The sequence below is a fragment of the Pinus tabuliformis genome, chromosome 8 (genome assembly GCF_031772625.1).
Source record: "Pinus tabuliformis cultivar Carrire ecotype Pingquan chromosome 8, CPIR1, whole genome shotgun sequence".
In the NCBI taxonomy this organism is placed as follows: domain Eukaryota; kingdom Viridiplantae; phylum Streptophyta; class Pinopsida; order Pinales; family Pinaceae; genus Pinus; species Pinus tabuliformis.
Window position 1 is genome coordinate 240,303,308 of NC_142294.1, and position 21,713 is coordinate 240,325,020.

Genomic DNA, 21,713 nt, shown 5'->3' on the forward strand with positions numbered 1-21,713 from the left:
AAATGGTAGCTTATCTTTGAGAAGAGATGTGTGGCTACATGCCTCTGAACTGTAAAGGCTACATTGTGGCGGACAATTTTTTCCTTTTACAAAATGTGACTTGTTACTTATAGTATTTTTTAGTTACAATACCATGGGTCAATTCCATGGGTGAATGAATACCATGGGTGGATTTTACAATACCACGGGCGGATGCCATTTATAATACCATGGGTAAATTCCCTAGGTCGATGAATAATATGGGTGGATGAGTACCATGGGTGGATTTTGCAATACCACGGGTGGATGCCATTTACAATACCATGGGTAAATTCCGTGGGTCGATGAATAATATGGGTGGATGAGTACCATGGGTTGATGCCATTTTCCATTCAGATCAGGGAAATAGATAATTCTTTTGGATTCCCTATAGTGGATGAGGAAACAAATGCCACAATGAAAAACATCTCACCTTCTGTCCTCCCTAACTTCCATGGGTTGAAAAGTGAGGATCCTAAAACATTCTTATTTGAGTTTGAAGTCTTGTGCAGAACCTATGACTACCTAGAAGACTCTCAAAAACTCAAATTGTTTCCTTCAACAATAAAAGGAGTTGCTTTGAAATGGTTTATGGGGTTAGTTACTTAGTCCATTAGAACTTGGAATGACATGAAAAAAATGTTTTTGGATAGCTACTTGGATTATTGCATGCCCACCAATCACAAAGATGAAGTGTTCAAAATGATGCAAAGAAAGGATGAAAACTTAGAAGATTTGATTGAAAGGTTCAACTATAATTTGAAAAGAGCAAAGATGAATGATTTAGATGAATAAACCTTGAAAGCTCTTCTATTAAAAGCCATTAGATATGAGTGGATAGATATCCTTAACATGATGGGGAAGGGAGATATTTCTCAACTCCCATTGAATGATATAGGAGAATTGTGTGTTCATCTCTCAAGAGGGAAATCTAAAACAGGGAAAGGGCCAAGATATCCTTCTCTTGTTAGAGTAAACAAATCTGCAACAGGATCTGTAAGTAGGGTAGAAATTGGTAATATGTTTGATGAATTTAAAACTAACATTCTAGGGAGCCTTAGTGAGCAATTAGACACCCTTAAAATACAAAAAAATCAAAAAACCGAGGCTGATGCTTTAGCCATTTTTTGTCCAAAATGCAAAAAAAAAAAAAAATGCTCTAAGGGAATACCATTTAGATGCAAAAATTATAGAAATTTGTATGATTTGTTTAGAAAGTCATGAGACCAAGGGTGGTCCTTCAATCCCAGGTCTTAAGGCTATCTTTTAAGAGGAAACAATTCCAAATTTTGCAGAAACTCTTTGTTTTATTGCTAGAAGACCTTGGTAGGGACCACAAAATCAGGGATTTAACAATCAAATGTATCTTCAGCCCCCACCAAACTGGAATCCTTGGCAGCAACCTTGGCCTCAACCTCAATCTCAGTTTCAATCTCAATCATGGGCACAAGGAGTACAAAATCCTTATGGGAGATTTTCTCGATATTATCAATACCCTCCATCTTATCAGAATTATCCTCCCCCACACATTCAACAATGAAATCAGTAGCCACAACTTCAAAATTAGAACCCTTAGCTTTCATTGCCATTTCCACAATAACCTCCATAACAAAGCCAAAATCCTCAACTCTTGCTGCCATTTCAGCAGAAATCAAATCAGCTACCTACCAAACCATTACCAAACCCCAACAATAAAAACCCTCAGAATGCTTACATGGTAGAAGGACAACAATTTCCAACTTACATGATTACTCCTCTAGATCTTAATGATGTTCAACTAAGATCTGGAAGGATATTAGAAAAGGAAAGACCTTTTGTAGTTATTCAAGAACAGGATAGTCTTGAGGAAGATTCTCTAAAATTCAATAAAATTTTTGAGGGAACATCTCCCCAAAACCAAAACATCGAAAAAGAAAAACAAAAAGAATCAGTGAACACAACTCCTATCATTGAGCAACCAGCATCTACTTCTACACCTCCTTTTCCTGAAAGACTGCAAATTGATAGAGGGGTAGAAAAACAGATCTTGTTGCCCAATTATGATTTCCTAGATGAATTGAAGAATGTTTGTATCAAAATCCCTTTGCTACAAGCCATTAGAGAAATTCCAATTCTAGCCAAAACAATAAAGGATTTGAGGAAAAAAAAATCCAGGAAGAAAAGCAAAAGAAAGAAAAAGAATTCACCTGGTAGGAAAATTAGCAGACATAATGATGGGAAAAATTGCCATACAGAAATATGTGGATCCAGGAAGTCCAATTGTGAAAACACATATCAATGGAGTTGAAATTCCAAATACATTGATAGACTTAGGAGTAAACAAACTATGGAACAACTTAAACTTCCTAATCTTCTTTACACACCTACCTTACTACAACTAGCAGATAGATCAGTAATCAAACCAAATGGTGTGTTAGAAGATATTTCAGTATCCTTGGATTCTTGGAAATATCCTGTTGATTTCATGATCTTAACTCCTATGAATAATCTAGGAGGACATCCACTCATATTAGGCAGACCTTCACTGGCCACCGCTGATGCTTTTATTAGCTATAGATCTGGTGACATGTATATTTCTGATGGTAATTCAACAAAGAAATTTACTCTATATCCTCCAGCAAAAGCAATCACAGAAATAGATGACAAAGAATGGATTGATGATGAAGATGATATTCAACCTCTCTTTACTATTTCAGAAATTAGTGAAGATAGTCAAATTTTAAACACATTGGAATATTTTGAATCATCCTCAGAATACGACCATGAGCAATTTCAAGAAAAATCTAATGGTGAATATTTTTCATCTAGGCAGATGTCTCTCTATTCTATGGAAGAGTTTGGTAGCTCTACAATTGAAATTTTTCCAGGTAGGACATTGAACATAAACAAAAACTTGGAGAAACTACAACAAGAAGAGCTAATCAAAACATTACAAAAACATTCTACTGCATTTGCATGGGAATACACTGACATGAAAGGCATTGATCCTAAGACTTGTATCCATCACATCTACATTGAGGAAAATAGTAGACCTATTAGACAACCTCAGAGAAGGATGAATCCAAATCTTAGGGAGATTGTGAAAGAAGAGCTCCAAAAATTACTAAATGTAAACTTCATTTACCCAATTTCAGATAGCCAATGGGTTTCTCCTTTGGTAATTGTGCCTAAAAAGAATGGTAAATGGAGGGTGTGCATTGACTATGGAGAACTAAATAAAGGAACCCTGAAAGATTATTTTCCTTTGCCTTTTATATATAAAGTGTTAGATACATTAGTAGGTAAAAAGTATTTCTCATTTTTGGATGGTTTTAGTGGTTATAATCAAATTCAGGTAGCACCTGAAGATCAGGATAAGACCACATTTACTTGTCCATGGGGAACTTATGCCTACCGAGTACTTCCTTTTGGCTTGTGTAATGCACCTGCAACATTCTAAAGAGAAGTACTAAGAATTTTTTCTGATCTAATACATGATTGTGTAAAGGTATATATGGATGATTTTATAGTCTATGGGAATACATGTGAAGAAGCTTTGGAAAATTTGGAAAAAGTTCTTAAGAGATGTAAGGAAACAAACCTTTCACTAAGTCATGAAAAATGTTTTATGATGTTTACAGAAGGTATTGTTTTAGGACATCACATCTCAAGAGATGGCATTAAAGTTGACAAGTCTAAATTTGAAGTCATCTCTAAATTATCAATTCCAAATTGCCAAAAGGATGTTAGAAGTTTTCTAGGAATTACAGGGTACTATAGAAGGTTTATAGAAAACTTCACTAAAACAGTATCTCCACTCTTCAAATTGCTTACTAAAGATTATGAATTTAATTGGAATTCTAATTGCCAGTTGGCATTTGAAACGTTCAAAACAAAAATTTCTGAAGCACCCATTTTAAGAGGTCCAAATTGGAAACTCCCTTTCCATATTTCCACAGATGCTTCAGATACAGCTCTGGGCGCTGTATTGGGACAAAAATATTTGATTTCTTATGCCATTTACTATACAAGTAAGAATTTGACTCCCACTGAGTTGAATTATACTATGACTGAAAAGGAATTTTTAGTTGTTGTTCATGCAATTAACAAGTTCCGACATTATATAACAGGCTATGAAACCTTTGTTCATACAGATCACTGTGCAATTATATATTTGATGAATAAAACTGTTACTAATGGCAGAGTTACAAGATGGATTTTACTTTTGTAATAATTCAACATTACTGTGCTAGATAGACCTGGAAAACAAAACACAGTTGCTGATTTCTTGTTCAGGATTCAGACTATCAAAGAGGATTCTCTAGTTGAAGATAAGTTTCCTGATGAATATCTTTTTGCAGTAATTACTCAAACTCCTTGGTTTGCATATGTTGCTAACTACTTGGTCACAGGGAAGCTACTTTCACATTTGTTTCCTAAAGAGAAAAGAAAAATTATTCAAGAAATTGCAAGATATTCATGGATCACTAACAAATTGTATAAAACAGGGCCAGATCTTATGATCAGAAGATGTGTCAGGAAATATGAAATGCTCGAGATTCTTAAAGCATGTCATGATGAGCCATGTGGTGGACACTTTGCTGACAAAAGGATAGCCTATAAAATCCTTTCTTTAGGATATTATTGACCATCCATCTTCAAAGATGTTAAAGAATATGTCAGGGGATGTGATAGCTGCCAAAGGGTAGGGAAACTTGCTCCCTCAAATGAAATGCCATTACAAATTCAGGTACTCATTGAGCCCTTTGAAAAGTGGGACTTAGATTTCATTGGATCAATTAATCCTCCATCTAAGTAGAAAAAGTATATATTGGTATGCACTGATTATGTCACTAAATGGGCGGAAGCTAGAGCATTAGCTTTTTCTAATGAAAAATCTGTAGTTAATTTTCTTTTTGAGGACATCTTCATTCGCTTTGGTGTACCAAGAGAAATTTTGACAGATCGGGGATCTCAATTCACATATAACATGGTGGAAGGGCTTGTGGAAGAATACAAGATCAAGCATAGGAAATCTACTCACTATCATCCACAAGCAAATGGTCAAGTGGAATCTACAAATAAAATGATTGAAGGAATCCTCACCAAGACTGTGCATCTACATAGAAAAGATTGGGCAAAAAGGCTTCTTGAAGCCTTATGGACCTATAGAACTACATGGAGGAACACAACGGGACATACACCCTATGAACTTGTTTATGGGAAACAAGTTATGTTCCCTATAGAGTTCCAAATAAGAACTTTTAAGATGGCAGTCCAATTGGGACTAGATTTATCAGAGGCACAAAAGCATAGGCTAGAGCAATTAAATGAACTTGACGAAATCAGACAGGATTTAGTTCAAAGGACTGGTATAGTCCAACAACGGAGGGCTAAATGGCATGACAAATACATCAAGGACAAGAGGTTTCAAGTGGGAGATTGGGCGTTGTTATTTGATTCAAAGTTTAAAGATTTTCAAGGGAAGTTTCAAACTCATTGGCTTGGGCCATATGAGATTGAAAAAGTCTTTAGTAATTGAGCAGTGAGGATTAGAACAATAGATGAAAGTAAAACTCCTCTTTTAGTGAATGGTCATAGATTAAAGACATATCAAAAACCAATCTCAAAAGAGGAGTTCATCAATATTTTCCAATGCAATTTTGAAGTGAAGTTAGTGAAGAAGAATCCTTCTTCTCCACTAACTTAGTATTTATTTTTCTTATAAAAAAAAAGTAATAAATTGTATAAGGTTGAAAACCAATCATTGATTGGCATACTTATACAGAAAATACAGAGTGAAAATTAGAGGTTTCTGACACTCTATATTTTCCATTTTCTTTCCAAATAAGTAGTGACAAGAAGCCACAGTCACTCTGTAGTTCAGATTCTGAAAAGTCATCATCTCATCTCACCCCACTCCATTTTATTTTTACAGTTTCACTCCATCTCATTATCATATGCCATCAATAAATTTCTCCTTTTCAGTATTCATTCCATTTCCATTTCATTTATCATCTTGTCTTACATCTCATTTCATTTCACTTACATAACCATTTCCATTTCATTCATGATCCATAAGTCATATTTTACTTTTTGTTTCACATTCTGCAGCTGGTTCTGTTCTGCAGCTAATCTGATTCTGTAGCTACAATTTGATTATCAGTTCAGGCACAAGTGTACAGCTCATAATAAAATCATGTATGCAGGGAATTGAAGAAAATTAATTTTGAAGAGAAACCATACTCAAGGCACTTGTGGATCAACATCAAAGGAAAATTTTAGCAAGTGAAAGGTAAGGGTTCCAAAGGTAAATGCAAAATTTATTTCAAAAAGCAATTTAAAAACATAAGCTCGTATAATATGTATGATCACATGTCTCCTTAATTAACCATCATTTGATTTAACCGCCACGATGTTTCCACCATATATTGCATCTTTAATGACAAACAGTCTTAATGACTCTTTCAAAACCAATCTCCGCTTCAAACTTCATAACTTGTACTCAAACGGTCCTCCACAACTGCACTTGCTACACCTGTTAACAGTCAAGATGACGATGTGGCCTACCTACCTACGACTCTTTAAACCCTAACTATCTATTTATTACATTCCAACTCTTAAGTTTTTCTCTCATATTCACGCAGCCATTTCTTATATACAGTCATTCTATTTCCATATCCACAGTCATTATGTTTCCATATACCTAGTCACTCCATTTCCATTTACACAGTCATTCCATTTTCATACACACAACACTCATTTTATAAACAGTGAAAGTAATTTTGAAGGATAACCGAGAACAGAGGATATGGGGCTTATTGTTAGAACAAAGCTTATAGGGGTAAAGTATATGGAGGGGTATCCACAGCTTAAAGGGATGCTACAGAAGGCCAAATGATTAAATTTTATTGAAAAAATTGATGGTTACCACAAGGGAATTACCAAGTCTTTTTCAAGGTCATTTGATGGCACAGAAGTGGAGATAGGAGATATCAAATTTGCAGTCATAGAATCCTTCATAGCAGAAGCAACAGTGTTACTGAGACAAGGAGAAAGATGGTTTAAAAACAAGGGTTTTCATGGAAAATCTTGGAAGGTGATCCTTAAGAACCCAGGTATGGATGTTACAATATTTAGAAAGGGAATTCATATTTCAGCACTCAAGAACAAATGGAGTAATATGTTGTTAATATTGAAAAAAATCATTACATGTGAAGGAAGATTTGGGTCTATGTATGTTTACCATATACGCTTGTTAATGAACTTTTTAGAAAATGGAACCATCAACCTTCCCTTCTTCCTTCTAAACAGTCTGAGAAGGATGGCTACAAATGTTCAAAAGAAAATTGAATCCATAGAAACAACTATGTATCATCATGGATTAGTTAAAATACTAGTTGAATTCCATTTGAGAAGTATAGGGGATACATGCGAAGATTTCTTGGTAAGAATTTTTTTCCAAGATGCTTTGGAATCACCTGAGAAGAATCATGGCAAGAAAAGTAGGAGGAGAAAGATCAGCATTAAGATTCAAACCTTCTCACAAAAGAATGATGCAGAGATAGCTTCTAAACCAGAGGATAGGAAGCAGAAAGGAAAAATAAAAGAAAGAGCTGAAGAAATCGATGAAGACATTCCTGAACCTTCTTCCCCATAGGAGGATGAATAGTTACTCTCTGAAATATTGACCAAGATTAAGGAACAAATCAAGAAAAATAAGGGGATAGAAAAGAGGAAGAAGGACACAAGGGAAGAAACCATAAGCTTCCAAAACCTGAGAAGGAGCTCTAGACTCCGAGGTAAGGTTAAGAAGGTAACATCAAAAGAAGCCCAGTTTATAAACTTAGAGGAAGAAACCCTAGTTCAGTCTCCTGACAGTATTCCATCTGAACATAGTCCACAAGACTCCCCTCCACAGAATTTTGAAGGCAGCCCAAGCAGAGCTTCTCCTGGCATAGATCCAGTACAACAGCAAATCTATGACTACATAGAGTCATTAGAGAAAAGGAATACTTCAATGGATCCAAGTTCCTCAGTCAATCCAGAACAACCTGTCAATCCACAAGAACCTCTGACTGACTCACTCAAACAAGAAATCTATGAGTTGGAGATATTGAATAGGCATATTAAGAAAGAAAATGAAGCCCTAAAGGAACAAAGCAAATTGGATAAAGCCATACATGACAATACCATACTGCACTTGGGCCTATGGTACAAGAAAAATAGGAAGTTGAAGAGGAAGAACAGAAACTTGAACAAAACAGTGATCAACCTCAAGTATAGACTTCTCATGAAGAAACCAAGGATGGTTGTTACTTCAAAGAAAAGTAAGAGAAAAAAGTTAGATGTATTGGCAGAGGTATCTGAGCAAATGGTCCGCTTCGAAAATGACTGATTAGATTGATTCACTTGGATGGGGCACAACAGCTTCTGGGGGAGGTCGCTTCGCAAGCAACTGATGATGGGCGGTGGGGAGGAAAGTAGATTCAATTTGATTATCTCCACTGATGAGTCTTCCAGAGAGGGAAGTTCCCAACTACCACATCTTCCGGGATAGGACTTCCAACTGACCCAATCACACGTCCCCATTGAGGGAAGGACAATCTCACGTACCCATCGTTCACTGAATAATTAGATCTCTCGCTTGATCCTTATCTCACGTACCCATCATTCACAATATCTCACTTCCCCATCATGCACGGCTCACGGCCCAATACGTAGACACATCCACAAAAACTACCAAACTCCAACAAAAAAAACCATCTTACGGGAAAAGCGTCCCCATCATTCACTGACCAATAAGCTCTATCACTTCATAATGCTAATCTCTATTCCCATTCCCCAGCTCACGTACCGATACGAGGTGACATCCACAGAAAAAGAAAGCCCAACTCCCCCACTCCCTAACTCCAAACTACTACAACAATATAGCCCCAGCCTTCCGGGAGAGGCATTGATCGAGTGAACTGATTCGATTGGATTTCTAAACTGATGAAGTCTTACAATAAGAGCGTTCCCACCAACAACTGCCCCATCTTATCTATAGTCGTTCCCACCGGCAGAAACTGGCATCAAAAAACACGCCACATACTCTGGTACGCGACAGCATGGGGGGACAGCATGCGACGGCTGTCTGTAGTGCCTAAGCTTGTTTGTCTGTTGAGGAGGAACAATCTTAGTCCGAGGAGCGAAGGTACCCCGCCTAAAGGGGCATATGAGTCAGGGGAGGAATGTAGCAGTTTTGGCAATATTGCATGGGGACATGCAATAATTTTGCAGTGGGGGTATGTTGAGCCTCAAAATTACTCTTTCCATAACAACCATTTTCATTCTTTTTCCTTGTTTTTCCATGAGAAAGATTTATTCTCATCACCAATGACCGATATATACTATCTTAAGGAGGACATTTAGTGATTTACATATTATGCTTAAATATGTTTTGCTATTTGAATAAGTTTTTACATATTAGCTACGGAACTCAGCCTATTCTACACCTAATCGACTATTCTGTAGCTACCTTCATGCTTTAATAGATTCCAGGTGTAAGAAGGAGAAACTAACTACATGGGCAACTTAGAAATCATCGTGACATGGACCCTGTCGTATTCAGCTAGCCCAGGTTGACAAGGAAGATGGTACAAGAATATGGTCAATGGAGAAGTCAAACGTAGAGACTGAAGGTAACAGGACTTTGTTTCGCAGTGATGGGAAGCATTATCCAAAACAACTTCCTGAACCTACGGACTCCAACAGCCATCTGTGCAACCGAATGCAACATCCACCATCTTGGATTTATGTCTCGAGCAGCTAAGGAATAAAATCTATGTACCTATCTTCTACGTGTTTTTTGTTGTAGCACATTTTTCTCCATAAACAGTTGTATGGTTTTCTTATAAATACTTGTGTAAAGAACCAAGAAAAGAAGAGGTAGTGATAGTGATAGTTTTATTGTGAAATCAAATTCTAAACTCTGTAATTTCTAGGCATTTTGTGTCCTTGTTGTTAATATGAATACCGCATATTTTATGAGAATTTGAAGGATTTTCTTTGGAGTTGATTGAGCAAGCATAGCCTAATCAGTTGCAGAGGGCCCCTACACTAAAAAGGTTCCATTTCATGTTATTTTTCTTCTTTCTGCTAACTGTAAATTCAGCATTTCCTTTCACAAGTGTTTATAATCATTTTCTTGCTAACAATGTCTGTAATGCAGTTTCCATCTAACAGTGTTCATAATTTATAGTAGCTTTCATTTGCTTAATCTCTTTCTAGTTTTCATCAATAGTTAGAGGATGAAGTTCAGTAATGTAGTCTAGTTTTCTTCATTTACTGTTTTACTAGTCTTTAGTTTCTCAATTAGACTCATCAGTGCCATTAAATGTTTTTTCCATTATTTTTAAATTTACTAACTCATGGTGTGAATGAATGTCTCTAAAAAACCCTTCAAGTTGATAATTCATCCTAAATTAAGTGGTTGAGCAATTCATTTATGCAATGAGTCTTTTCTGCATCTCTGTATTTGCTTTTTGTTAGATTAATGAAGTACAGAATTTCTCAAATGTCATCCCAAGGAAACTTTCTCCCAAAATTGAGAGGTAGAGTAACTAAGTATTTCATTAGTTTTATTTCTATAATTAGTTAGGCATCAGTTATAAGTTCCACTTCCAGTTCTTAAATCATGATTTGGAAATAGTAGTAACACAGGAATAGAAACTCTGTTTTCATTTCTTGTCTAAGCTTTGCTTCCAAGTCTGTCTCAATTCTGTTTTCATCCCTTTCTTAAAAAGCTCTGTTTTCATTTCTTAGATCTTGAGTAGTCCTTACAAAAGTTAGATTTAAGTTTTTAGATAATTACATTGTAAATCATTAGGTGTTAAAAGACCAAAAACCCCCCAAAACAACATAAAACATCAAAACAACGAAGTAAGAAGGGTTATCTAGCACAAACAGTGCACTACACTTCATCAGTTTACGATACCCAGATTGATAATTTACGTAGAGCAATTTAGGACACTAAATTGACCAAACACTTCCCATGGGGTACTTATTCTTATTGAGTTCTTCCTTTTGGCTTGTACAATGCCCCAACAACCTTTTAGTGGGTCGTTTTGGCCATATTTTCTGACTTTATACATGACTGTGTAGAAGTCCACATGGACAACTTCACAGTATATGGGGATGATTTTTATCAACCTTTAGAAAATTTGGAAAAGGTATTGATTCGATGTCAAGAAGCTCATGTAGCCCTTAGTAATGTTAAATGTAAAATGATGCAGACTAAGGGAATTTTTTTGGGACATCATGTATCATTCGAAGGGATAAAATTCGACCCTACGAAAATATAGGTAATCTCACATATTTCAATTCCTACATCATAGAAAGAGGTAAGAATATTTTTGGGACATGTAGGGTACTATAGAAGATTTATTGAAAATTTTGTGAAATTTGCAGCACCCTTGTTTAAATTGCTTACTAAAGATGTTGATTTTATATGGGATACTAACTGTTAGAATGCTTTTCAGGAACTGAAGGATAATTGACTATTGCTTTAGTATTAAGAGGGCCAAATTGGTCCCTTCCATTTCATATTTTCACGAATGCATCAGACACTACCCTCGAAGCAGTGTTGGGACAAAGGGAGGATAACTTTCCTTATGCTATTTATTTCATTAGCAAGAATCTTTCCCCTGTTGAATTAAATTATAGAGTCATTGAAAAAGAATTACTAGTAGTTGTACATGCCATTAGCAAGTTTAGACACTATATCATCGATTATGAGACCTTTGTTCATACGAATCATTTGGCCATTATATTTATTATGAATAAACCTATTGCTAATGGAAGAATTACTATATGGTTTCTTATATTGCAAGAATTTAAAATTACTATGATTGACAGGTCGGGGCAAGATAATTTGGCTGCCGATTTTTTAACACGAATGAACATTGCTCAGGACAGGGCCTCAACACCAATTTCGAATGATTTTCTTGATGAAGACTTGTTTGCAATATCAAATTTTACTCCCTGGTTTGCTGACATAGCTAACTACTTGGTGTCAAGGAAGCTGCCACACAAAATGTCAACCAGGGAAAAACACAATATCATACAATAGAGTGCCAATCATTCTTGGATAGAGGGAGATTTATTCTGCACTAGACCTGATTTGATCATGATCCAGTGTGTGCGGGAAGATGATATGTTTGATGTTTTGAAGGCTTTCCATAGTGAACCTTGTGGAGGGCACTTTCCAAATAAAAAAACAACTTATAGAGTCCTACATGCAATATACTATTGGCCCACACTTTTCAAAGATGCTAAAAAGTTAGTATCTAGTTGTGATACTTTTCAGACAATGGGGAGGCCAGTTCCTTCAGATGAGATTCCTCTCTAGACACAGATATCCATAGAGCCCTTTGAGAAGTGGGCATTGGATTTTGTGGGACCCATCTCTCCCATGTCCAGGAAAAAGAGATATATATTGGTTTTCACCGATTATGTAACAAAATGGGTAGAGGCAAAGGCTTTATATTCAGCTTCTGAGAAAGAAGTGGTGGATTTCCTCTTTGAATACATCTTCACTAGATTTGGAGTGCCTAGAGAGATTGTTACTAAACAAGGCACACAATTCACATCTAAATTAGTGAAGGCCATCACTAAACAATACCATATTAAGCATCAGAAATCCACCCCATACCACCCCCAAGCAAACGGACAGGTGGAATCTACAAACAAAGTCTTAGAATCTATTCTTACTAAGACCATTCAACTCCACCATGGAGATTGGGCTGACAGATTACCTGAAGCTTTGTGGGCTTATCGTATCACTTGGAGGAATGTGACAGGGCACACTCCTTATGAATTAGTGTATGGAAAACAAGTGTTGCTTCCTATTGAATTTCAGGTAAAAACATTTCAAATTTCCACTCAATTAGGAATGAATTTAAATGAGGCTCAAGAGCAAAGACTAATGCAACTGAATGAGTTGGATGAGATCAGACAAGATGCATTCCAGCAAACTATGCTAGTATAGGATCAGAGGGATCGATGGCATGATAAATTTATCAAGAAAAAGGTCTTTCGCCCTAGAGAATGGGCACTACTTTATAACAGTAAATTCAAACACTTCAAAGGGAAATTTTCAACTGGGTGGTTAGGAACCCTATGAAGTGGAAGAAGTCTTCGATAATGGCTCTATCTGAATCAAAACTATTGATGTTGATCAAACCTCATTCGTGGTAAATGGCCATCGACTCAAGTTATACCACCGACCACTTTCTCGCCAGGAATTTTACAGCAAGTGATGCAAGATCTGAAGATGGAATTAGTTCAAGGAAAGGACTTAGCTTCTATCAGCCCTTCAAACTAATTTTATTTTTATATTTATGTATATATGTATATAGTATAAATAAACAGTGAGCTGACATATTTTCCATATTTATAGGTGTTCTCCTCACATCTCATGTAGAATAAAGGAGAAATTTGTCTTGGGTAAGTTTATTCCTTTAACCAGACTTGACAGATTAATTATGGAAAAGGATATTTTGGAGTCTTCTTCAAACATTTCAGACTCTCAAAAATTGAAAGTTCCGAGCAGAAACTGATCTAGGCTCGTAAAAACTAAATGGAACAATAGTAGTTCAGGGATCCACTTAGTACAAAATTATCCTTTTCCAGGCTCAGCGAAATATTTACGGAAAAGAAACCCCTTGGAGTTTATTTTGGTTTATTCAGACTCTCTAAAATGAATACCCCGAGCACATGGCTACTTCACACTCGTTAAACTAGTGAGGTGGCGATAGTTAGGGATAATTACTCTTTTCCGAACTCAACAAAATAAGTATGGAAAAGAACAATTCTGGAGTCTTCTTTGGGATATTTCAGACACTCTAAATGTGAAATGCCTTAGGCAATGATCATCCCAGGCCTGGCCAAAATCCATGGGATGATATTTCAGGATTTGCAGGATGTTTTGAAGACAAATTTTACAATCAGATGTATGAAAATATTCCAAAAATAAGCATTGTTTCCAAATGAAGATCAAGATGATTTTGTACTTAACTAGGAACTATTATAAATTATGAAGTTTCAGAATGTGAAATTTTAAGGGTAAAGGCAACATGTAAATATTTAGTGACAAACATGGATTGCAGGGCAAAATCTTTCATAACTGCTCTTAATTGCTGCTATGTTTTGATTAAAATCAAGATCAACATGATTATTCTTGTCTTCAAGATCTAACATCATTATGAGTTAGAACCAAGGTATATGATTATTTATTTACGTAGACTAAATTAGAAACATCTAATTGTAATCAATGTAATAATTTATCTCCACTACTTACCATTATCATACCATCTTTTCCTATGCTGGTCAATTTATCTTTACCACCACTTCTCCCCTAATTATAGTGACACATTCCAATCTCTAATTTACCTTCACCATGATTATTTCCCTATCATTTCGAATTATGATAAGCTATTGGCCATTGTTAGGGTCCTATAATAATATGATTCATAATTTTGAATTGGCTATGGTTAGTCTTGTAATACTGTAAATACTTTTGCTTTATGCAAAATGTTTTCCCATATTAAAAATAAAAAATGTAAAGAGGGTAAATACTAAAAGAATAATCATAGGACTAAAAGAAAGAAAAAGATTAAAAAAGTATAAAATATGAACCCCACAAAAAGAGATCAAAATAGATTTTGAAAGTGTGCACTCCTTTTTTACTTTACTTTGCAAAATAATATTGTGTGCAGCTTGTCAAAAATGCCACAAATCCATGATGGTCAAAGAAGTTTAAACTTGATTCATTCATGCTTTAAATTTCATGTTAATAGATAGAGAATAAAGATCTATCCAAACTATTTAATATTGGCAGATCAGTAGTTAGGTAGAGAATAATAATGAGCTCATCAATTGAATCTGGGCCATTGGAAGTTATAAAGTTAGAATTATATAGTTTTTTTATCAAAGAAAAAGAAATGAAGGATCAACAAGCTCAAATGAACCCAATGAATGAAGAGAAAATACTAGGGTAAATAAAGAGTAGGTAGAAGAAGTTTTGAAAATGCACAAGGTTGCTAGCTCAAATGCACCTTCATCATACTTGATGCTATGTTTCATATGCAGAAGGAATTATTAAAGGAAAAGGTACACTCACTAAATCTTATTCACTAATTTCCCCTCATTTCACTAAACCCCTTTATTAATTTCCATTGTTCCCTTAAAAACCCACTAAAACCCCTTTATCCTAAGTTTGAAAGGTTAAATATGTCAGGCCCCCTTAAAACCCCTCCCCGATATCATTTAAACTTAACCCCTATGTTATTTTCTAACCCATAGTCCCATTGTATATATTTAACCCCCCATTTTTATAATTTCCCAATACCCTATTAACCTATCTCATATGTCAAAATCCCCTAATTACATTCTAATTAATTACATTTCATTGTAATTAAACCTGACCCCACTCCCCCAACTCTGCCCTCGCACGATAGCCCTCCGATCCCACACCTCCAGATCTCACAGCCCATATGCATATCACGTGTTCCCATCGTCTGACAGTTAAAATCTCAAAAGCACATGAGATTCGCGGTTTTGGCCGATCATTGTTTCACTACGTGGCAGCACCAGGTTGTATTGCGTGCTCTTAAAAAATACCGCCCTCCACCCAAAAGCGGTGCGATATGGCATAAAACCGCCTCCCCACGTAAAAGAAAACCGCTCATTGTTCATTCGTTAATCCCGCGCCAAAATTTAACCATTGTTAGTTAAAAGATGAAAAAGCTCCATTTTCACTCTTTTCACTAATTTTTCATTTCAAATGCCTCTGTCAACTAATTCCAATGCTCGGAAACCTTTTTCAAACATTTTCAACCTATTTACAACCTGAAGACCCTGTAGATTCCAAATTGAAGTAGCACACAGACAATTCAAGCTTTAGAAACCTCTGCTGCTACCATACAACCCTAATTGCACACCAAATCTCTGTTTTCTAGGTATTCTTGAAAGAACCAGAACAACCCTCTGTTTAAAGCTCTGCACAGTAATTAATGAAAGGTTAATTGATTAAATTAATTAAAAGACCCTGCCAAACTAGGAGAAACTCGCTGTGCATCCAAAGGAATTTTTTCTGCAAATTATTTTTGCCCTTTCTACTATTCTAGAGCCCCTAAGCTTACTCCTATGCCACAAAAAGAATAATTCAATAGAATAAACTAAATTATGGCTTTCCAAAGCATTCTGAGTGAAAAACCCCTGCAAAACCCTCACTTAGACATTGACCACCTCCTATTGGCAGACAAAGATTTCCAAATTAAAGACACATCTACCTCTAGCCACGTATTAAAGCTCCACTGCTGGAGTAAAGATAAATTCCTAAACCAGAATGATGGCATTTATCTATGGGAATCAAATTTGCCCAAATACTTGTTTCGAGAAATCGTCCACTTCTGCTAAGCTTTCTATATCCCATGTCAAAGAGCCATAGTCTCTCCTGACCAACACATTTTCTTTAAAATCACCGTTGATTCCATAAATCAAATGTTGCAGATCTAGCCAAGCCCAAATGAGACCCCATTATCCCTTGAAACCTTACTTGAACTTTACATCAACCTGGACCTTCCCAAGAGGGCTCAAATCTTTCAAACTTTCATCCTAGAAGAGTCTCATACTCCTACAGATAGTCCTCCGTACTCTACCACCACTTTCTCTGAAAAAACCAGACAAATTATAACCATGTTGTCTTGTATCCTAGGGTATACTACTAATGAGTTTGTAGATGAACCTGTACTAGCTTTCCTCTCTATTTTTTGCCCAAGAAAGCCTCTAGCTACAATTTTCAACTTTACCCAGTTCTTGGCAGATAGAATCCATGATCAATTGATCAGGTTGCCAAATGAAAGAGTATTTAAATACTCTTCAATGTTGCTCCACATGTTTTTATACTTTCAGTCAGATAAGTTTCCAGTCAATATCCAGAAGTTGGACACTAAGGGCCATCCTAGATCAGTCATCTTTTGGACACCCTTAATCCAAAAGTATTCCACTATTTTTAGTTATAAAGAGTTCATTGATTCCTTTGTGCATCCAGTTGTAAATATGTTAACCAGTAGCAATCAACCCAGGATCAGTGATGAGATAAAAAGAGTTTTGCAGTTATCTAAGAACAATAGAGCAGGAGACTGGTATCTATACTAGGACCACACAGAAATCAGGATATATGGATGCCATCTCACTCCCTACAAGCTGCCTAGATATCTCCCCATAAGGATATTTGCATTAGAGTATTTCAGGTATATCATAAACTCAGATGAGGTCAATTTTCTACCATCTACGAAGAAAACACAGTTCAAAATCAAAAACCAACGAGGCCCTTTTATTTGTAATAATAGGGAAGCTAGACAAGAAGTATATAAGATTTTACAGCAAATGAAGTTCAACAACAGTTTTATGTGGCAGTATGACCCTAATGGAGTCATAAACAAGTTAAGACTCAAGTTCAAATTAAGCCCTTTTATGCATGATTCCAGGCCATACATTGAAATATGTGCCAACCAGTCAGAGTGGTTGGAAAATACCTTAATAGATGTGGAAAATACCTTATTAGATGTGGAAAAGTAGATAGATACTAGTTCCTTTCTACAGGTTCCAACCCTACAGGAACAGATGGGTATTAAGTCCCATTCTACAAACTCCAACCATGCAGGACAAAAATGTAAAAGGAACCAGGGAAGAAGGTTCTAGCTCTAAAATGGATACTATAGATGACAGGTTTGAAATCAGTTACAGGAAGAAGCCCAAGCCTAATCCTAAAACTGAGGGAGAAGACACCATTGAGACAGTTGAAATCATTGATGTTGACACAGTGGTTGAAAAGAGTAAAGCTCCAGTAGTTTCAGAGCAAACTTATCCACCTTCCACCTCAAATACTCAAATTATTGAAAAACAGCTTAGTATTGAAGTCTCTTTAGCAAACTAGTGGATAAAGAGAAAGATATAAAAGAGAAGTATAGGGAAATCAAGTTGAGGAATGAGGCATTAAAGAATAAAACATATGCCCAGTACTTAAAATAGACACCTGGCAATCAGAATAGATTAATGTCAGCCTTTGACATTAAAACTAGTAAAATGCAAATGACCTTTCTGCATCCTATAGTCCAGTAGCCTAGATCGTCAGCAGACTACAGGAAGATAGAGTTTGAAGTTTTGGCCAGGGATGTTCACCCTATTGATCAAATTGAATTCCATAAGCAGGCAGGTGAAATGATATACTCAAAAATGGCCAACAAGGCCATGAGTGTTCAGAAGCTTCAAAATTTTCTAGACAACATCACATCATAGTTTAAGCTAGAGAAAGCATCATCACAAGCAAAGGATAGAATAATCAAGTCATTAGAAGACTTGGTCATTGAAATTGGATATAATCCAAATGATATCAAGGCTGCAAAAAAACTAATAAAGAAGAAAAATGAGGATATTGTTGCTTTAAAGAAGCAACTGAAGTTACCCTCTTCTGAACATCCACAGACCAAGGAGGTCCTAGAGAGCCAAACCCAGCAGGATGAAATGATGGATCTCATTCTTCAACTGAATGCTCAATTGAAAGAAATGGAGAATGAATTGGACAGTTTAATACAGCTGAAATAGGCTAGCATTGAGACAGGTACTGCCACTGCTATCCCTACAGTCGCTACAACAGTTCCTTCAACTTTGGCAGCTTCATTGGCCCCAACAGCTCCACCAGCTACAACATTGCCCCTTGCATCAACAACTACATCAGCAACAGGTTCAACAATAGTAGCAACTCATCCAAGTGATGAAGCAAGTAAACTGGTCAAAGCCATGGAGGACATGTCCATTCAGACCACTGAAATAAATAAACACATATTTCATTAAATTTGGAATTAAATAGTGGATATAGAATTTAAAAATAACCAAAAAACTAATTTATAGTTATTTCCTTGTAATAAGTTTTTTCCCATTTTAATGAAATATGTGTTAATATACTTAAAGAGCAGATAAAAAGTCTAGAGGATGAGAAGAAACTGGCTCAAATCATGCATAAAAATGAAGTATAGAAGTCAAACAAGTTGACTGAGAGGATAAATAACTTAGAAAAGGAATTAACATTGAAGGAGCCACTTGCCCAAGCAAAAGAGCAGCTATGGGCCAATATCATTGACTCTATCAATGATATTTGGCCATCTATACAAGTTATCTTTGAACAAAATGATTTAGTCAAAGAGGCTGGTGAAGCAATTCAGAGGGTTAAGGCCGAACTTGGAAATATGCCAGAAGAAGCCTCAAGAATAATCCAATTCCTTAACTCAAAGAATAAATATGAATTGTAGGAGCTTGGCATAGCTGACAGAACTGGCACTATACTAGAGGTGAATAAGGTAATAACCAAGAGGAACTTAATGATGCAATTTGAGGACAAATGCCAAACCATGGAGCTAGATATAAGCAGGTTCATGGTCAAATTTGATGTTTTGAGGCAGAAAGGTCTGCCTAATCCATTGGTAATAAATGACATATTAATGCCACATGAAGACTATGATTAAAGAATCAGAGAAGTGGAAAAGGAGCAAGCCAATAGTTCCTCTATTAAAGGGATGTCTACAGGAAAGGTTCTTTACCAAAGTTTTGAGAACATATTTTACCTCTAGCATGAGGTAAAACATATTTTTGTAAACAAGCCTGCCTTTTCAAAATACACAGAAGCTGATGAAGTCTACAGAAGAATGGTAAATATTAAATTACGAGATATGGAGACTTGGGAAAAATTAAATGATTTACTGTGAAAATGCAAGGTAAATAGTGGATACAGAGCAGTCAAAGAAAAGCAGTTGATAAACTAAGTCAAAGACTATAAGATGAAAGAGTATCAGTCAAAAGGAAAAGTAAAAGAATAGTCAACATGGAAGACAAACAACAAAAGTGAAAAAGCAGCAAAAGATCTGACAACAGAGCCAAATAAACAAGGACAACTTGTAGTAGTTACATATCTGTCTCTATCTTCTTGCATGAAGATTTTTCTTTTTCCTTGAATAATTCCTAAATTAGTTTAGGATATTTTGTAATAATTTTTTGTATAAATACTTCATAATTCGAAGTATAGAGTGTGGATTGCTAAACATTTCTATAGTTGTATTGATCTGAAACCTAATGGTTCATTGTATCATTTTTCAAGTCAGCAAACTGGACTAAGTAATAAAGACATTGCATTACAAGATTCATGTGTTGGGCCACTTCAATGAAGTATTTTTTGTTTGTCAAACTGTTATCTTCTTAAGTGTTTCACATAATTTCATGTTATTTGAATTCAATGAAATAACTGGAATATTATTACAGAATTTGTTTAAGTACACTTTTTCTTGAACAATTATTCATTTTCATATTTTCTTCTAATATCCAGAGTAGGGAATCCTTCATTTCTCCCTAGTTTCGATTGACTTCTATCATTTCCCTCATTATCCAGTTTGAGGAATTCTTAACTGGTCCTTGACCTTGATTGAAAACCACTTCACCATCCAACCTAAAAGATCTAAATTTACTTAGCTACCTTGCCCTATGAACATTATCTTTAGAACCTGATTCGGTCCTGTTTTCTTGACGCCATAGCCCAATGGTAAAGGTCATTCCTCTATCAATCTAAGTCAGTAATTCCACCACCAAATCAAAATCAAAACCCAATCAAGCTTAAATAACTAGCCTAAAATCAATTAACTCAACAAAGTTAAATCATAAAGAGAGAGCCCTCTCTAAGCATTAGGAAGGCTAGATCCTGATCTCAAAAGTAGGTTTGTGGTTACCTCTAATATTTCTTTTGACACAAGATAACAACCCTAGGGAAATTTTAGAGTGATAACATAGTGGCAACCATACTAGGGAAGCAGTCCTCAATTTAATAAACCTTAAAGGAAATCTTAAAACTCATCTCTACACCTTAAGGTCATTTTAGGGTTGTTAAAAAGTTTCGCTTAAAAAAATAAAAATTATGGCTTCCAAAAGAACACATTATACCAAGGCACATCCAAATCTAGACCCTGCTTTAATAGTTGATGATCCTGACAGAATTTTAAGAAAACCAAAAAAGGTAGAAAGCCAAGGAAGTAATAGTCAGTTAGTTAAAGCAAATTCACTTCCTAAACACTTATCAAGTTTAGAGGATATTCAATTTGATTTATCATTTGAGCTTTATTTGTTTCGTACCAAACCTAAACATTCAATTCATGATACTGTAATAGACCCCAATTTTATTCAATTTATTGAATCAAATAAGGTTCCTATACATCCTGATTTAGATCAACATGTTTTGGATACTTTTGACAAGCTAGAAGATTTAACCTCAACTTTGATAAGGCATATAGACGAAGCCTATTTTCAAAAATCAGTTGAATTAGCTACCCTAACTGCTGCTACCCCTGAAATTTCTACGGAGTCTTCAAACTGCAAATACAACTTCATTTACTACCACCTCACCTATAATATCCACTACAGTTCATTCCCCAAAACCATTGATACCTCAACTTCCTCTCCAATCAAACACCTCAAGTTCATCTAGTTCATCTACAACCATCTCAAGTTCTTCTTCAAGCACCACTACTTTACCCCCCAATCAAACCAAAGCCTTAGCCATGGCAGATAGATATGCACCTTTGGTCTTACTAACTCAACTACATGCCATGCCCCAAGACTACCAAAGTAAA